Source organism: Geospiza fortis, unplaced genomic scaffold (assembly GCF_000277835.1).
Source record: "Geospiza fortis unplaced genomic scaffold, GeoFor_1.0 scaffold11, whole genome shotgun sequence".
NCBI classification, from domain to species: Eukaryota; Metazoa; Chordata; class Aves; order Passeriformes; family Thraupidae; genus Geospiza; species Geospiza fortis.
Window position 1 is genome coordinate 4532742 of NW_005054304.1, and position 4123 is coordinate 4536864.

A 4123-nucleotide genomic window follows, 5' to 3' on the forward strand; every position below is an offset into this window, starting at 1 on the left:
GTGTCACAACTGATACTGATTTTTTTTTCTGCATTATGAAGGGATTTCAAAGTAAAATCTTCCCAAGCACATAGAACAGTTTCCACATCAGTTCCTTTTCACATAACTGTTTGCCAAAAAGATGATACTCATGGGAAAATATTTTTTTACACTCAACTAGAAATGTTCAAACAAGTTCATTCCTATAACTGTAGGAAAATTATGATGCAGAGCAAGCATGAGAATGAATGCAAACAAACCCTATCTGTGAACTTACACTTGAAATAACATACACAGAACTGGTATAGAGAACTCAGATACTAATTAACAAAAGGAGTAGCAATGCTTGATGTTTTTTTGCCAAAACATGCATAAGACATTTAACCTAGAGCTGGTTATGTAACCTGAAATACCCTAGCCTTAAATCCCCTTCTATAACCTGCTGTTACCTACAGTAAGAAGGTATCTGTACCTGAAAGGCACTATGCATCAGTTCATATTCTTTTTTTCAGAATTTGTATCACTTGCAAGCAAACAGATCTGAAACTCAAGCCAGAAAACAAGTCCCTGACCTGGTATACAGCAGTTTTCAATACACAGCATACAGTGGTCAAGCAACTTTGCATTAGCACAGTCAAAAAAAAGCTCTGAGCTTTAGAGTGCTCCTATGACATCTGATGTGGAAATCTTCAGGTAAAAGTTGGAGGATGGGAGAAGGACCAGCAAACAGTGTGTGGCAGCCACCTCCAGTCCTCCAGCTCTTCACCTGATGAGCTCACCAGCCAAAAGTCCTATAAACCATCTCCCACTAGGTCTGCATTTTTATGGGCCCTCTGGGAATCCAGACAGGGGTCATCTCTATGGTCACTGTGTCATGCAGCTATTCCAGGAAGCCGGAACAACTGAAAACATTACACTTGGGCAGAGAAGTGTCAGGAGGCTGAGCTGTTTCATTCATGGGTCTGACAAGTTCATGCGAGGGGATTTTGTGGCCTTTTGTCTCCTCTGTTCTCTTCTTCTGCTCTGTCCTGGCAGGTATCATGAATAATCCTTTTGTGGTTTCACTTGGTCTGACCTCTGTTTAGGAGAGAGACTACAGTGAATCCTCTTGAAGGACCAGGGAGAAGCCTGGGTGTTATTCCAACACCAGCTCTGCCTACTTTAGAGAGAACCCCCAGAGAGCTGCATGGGTAGAGCATTTGAGAGGGTGTGTGGGAACATTTACAGCAGTGCCCCTTTTGATAGGTGTTTCTTAGTAGCCAGTTTCCATATTGAAGGAAATAATCCTTGCAAATCCCCATTTAGGACAGGACATGTGTACACACAAACAGATCAGGGTTTTTTTCAGTCTCATCACCAGGATATCAAGTGGCAGCAAAAGCGGCACAAAATGTTCTGCCCCATAAAAATCTCAGATGTTAATGAAACCATAACAATTGCCAGAGAGCCAGCTTCCCTGTGTTCTGGGAAAGCAAACACAGATTTGATGTGCCAAGGGTCTCATATTCCACCAAAAACAAACAGCTTCAAGGGTTAAAGTCAGCAAAAGACAGATGTGCTGCCTTTTCCCATCAGCCACCCATATCCTGTGCCAAGTCTGCTTGAGACCACAGTGAGAACTAACTGGAAGTCAGCTGAGGCAGCCTTTGAAACTCTTGCATAGCACAGGTCCAGAAACATTCATCCTTCCCTCAACAGCTGTCTTCAGAAGGTCTTCAAGGAATTATTTGGGATACAGAGGTGATTGGACAATGAAACCCTCAGATCATGGCTATAAATACTGCCTTTCCCCACTGCTATTTTGGTTAAGGGCCAGTCATGCCACCCTTACACATACTATTCAATTCACTTGCATTAACTACTCAAAAAATGTGTTATTAATGAATTAACTTTCCAAAAGCTCATTTAGCTCCTAATTCCACCAGCCTTCAGTAAGATGCCCAGCTGTCATAGATCTCAAAGCCTGTATCTCAAATGGACAGAAGCAAGAGTCTCCCAGATCTCTCATGGGAAAGTTTCTGCACCTGATGCCTTCGACAACCTAGAAATGAAACAACGCACACTTCAAGGTATGTTAGTGTAGGAAGGAGGCAATATAGAAGCCGGTCTTCATTGAAGGCCTCCAGAGGCAATTATGGAGAAATGTCCACAGAAGTCCCCCCCTCACAGGGGTACAACACAGTTTTACAAGTTTAGTAAATTAGCATACTTGTCAAAAAACACCAATTAGGAGCACAAGGGGTGATGCAGTCAAGTGAGAGGAAAGCTAATGTCTTTACAAACAATTTGATGGGTGAAGGTGTGGGCGTTAACATCTTTGAAAAGAGTCAAAGTCTCTACTAACTTTGGGCAGCAGGTTTGCTGCAGAGCCCAGAGACCTTGGCTCCTGAAACACACAAAGGTCTATACAAGCCTGAACTTTGGGGTAAAGTAACAGGTTCAAGGAGGGAACATGTGGCAGGCTGTTCAGGAAGGCTGTGCCTTCCTAGTGTCACCAAAACTGCAGGAAAATCAAAAGCCTTCCAACAATATTTTTAGTGTTAGAGAACCAAGGCATTACTTTTTCTGGCCTGAATATGCAACAGAAATAATTTCATCCGCACATAGCCCAGACAAATATTCCAAACAGTCCCTGGAGCTAGAGTTGCTGGTGCCCAACACCCTGGATTACACTTGAACTGTCAAGGAATTGGAGAATTCCCTGGATAAATGCAAGAAGGAGAACGTGCAGCAGATCTTGACCAGCACCACCATCATGGTGGTCAGCGTGGTGGCAAGGGGGGCAGCAGCTGTCAGAGGAGGAGCTGGGCAGGATGGAGGACGTGTGTGACACGGCGCCAGCGCTGAGCTGGGCCAAGCTGTGCATCTACGAATACATGGAGTCCCACATGTCCTTCATCACTCCCAACCTCTCCCTCATCCTCAGGGCTCCCATGGCTGCCAAGATCAGGGGGGTGGCAGGGGGCCTGCCCCCACTGTCCAAGCTGCCTGCCTGCAACATCCTCCCGCTGGCGGCTTCTCCTCCACCTCCATCCTGCCCCACACCGGCTTCATCCACCACAGCGACATCGCCCAGGCCCTGCCGCTGGATTTGAGGAGAGCGGCACAGCTCGTGGCGGCCAAGTGCGTGCTGGCAGCTGGGGGGACAGCTGCCATGAGAGCAGGACGGGAAGGCGGGGTACAAGCTGAGGGAGGGGATTGAGTGCAAGTTGGACAAGTGGCAGGAGCCTGCCCCGGTGCAGCCACTGCCAGCGCCACTGGATGGGCTGAGGGAGAAGGGGAAGGGCCAGTGGTAGCGGAAGATGGAGGAGCGCTTGGGGCTGACGGAGATCCGCAAACAGGCCAACAGGATGAGCTCTGGGGAGATGGAGGAGGACGCCTACCAGGAGGAGCTCGGGCTCAGTCTGGGCCACCTGGGCAAGGCCAGTGGTGGCCGCATGCACCAGACCCTGGTCCATGAGGCCACCAAGGCCCGGATCAGCAAAGGCCTGCAGAGGGCCCTGCACAAGCAGAGTGTCATCCACAATCCAGGACCACAGCTCAGGGATGGCCCCAAGCATGGCCTTCACCCCCCTGCAGGGGTTGGAGACTGTGAACCTACAGGCAGCTGGGAAGAAAGTGGTTGAGGCCAACCAGAACTATTTCTCCAGCATGGTCAAGTTTGTCAAGGTCAAGGGGAACAAAAATGGGATCCCTGTTCCCCCAACGCCACTGGGATCCCTAAATCCCACCCTGCGACCCCCAAATTCCCAAAGATTCTACCCCAATGTCGCTTTGTCAAACTTTTTATAAATATTGGAATTTGTGGTTGAAGCATCTTGGGGGGATTGAGGGTGTCACCATGATATTTTATGAATAATCCCTTTGCCAGGATTTTTCTCCTGAGAAGCCTCAGAAACAAAATGTAAACAATAATTATCTGATTGCTTGGAGTGTGGTTTGGAGGTTGCTTAGCAACAGGTGCATCTTTGATTGGTTCCATGAGAATTGTTTTAACTTAATGACCAATCCCAGCCAGCTGTGTCAGACTTACTGATCAGTCACAAGTTTTTATTAGCATTCTTTTCTAGCCTTCTGATATCTCCTTTCTCTTTCTTTAGTATAGTTTTAGTATACCTTTCCTTTTAATATAATATGTCATAAT

General features: G+C 47.1%; 1 pseudogene; it reads left to right on the forward strand.

The window, feature by feature from the left end:
• Window positions 1-2431: 2431 nt before the first annotated feature.
• Window positions 2432-3771, forward strand: LOC102043938 (annotated as a pseudogene).
• Window positions 3772-4123: the final 352 nt, after the last annotated feature.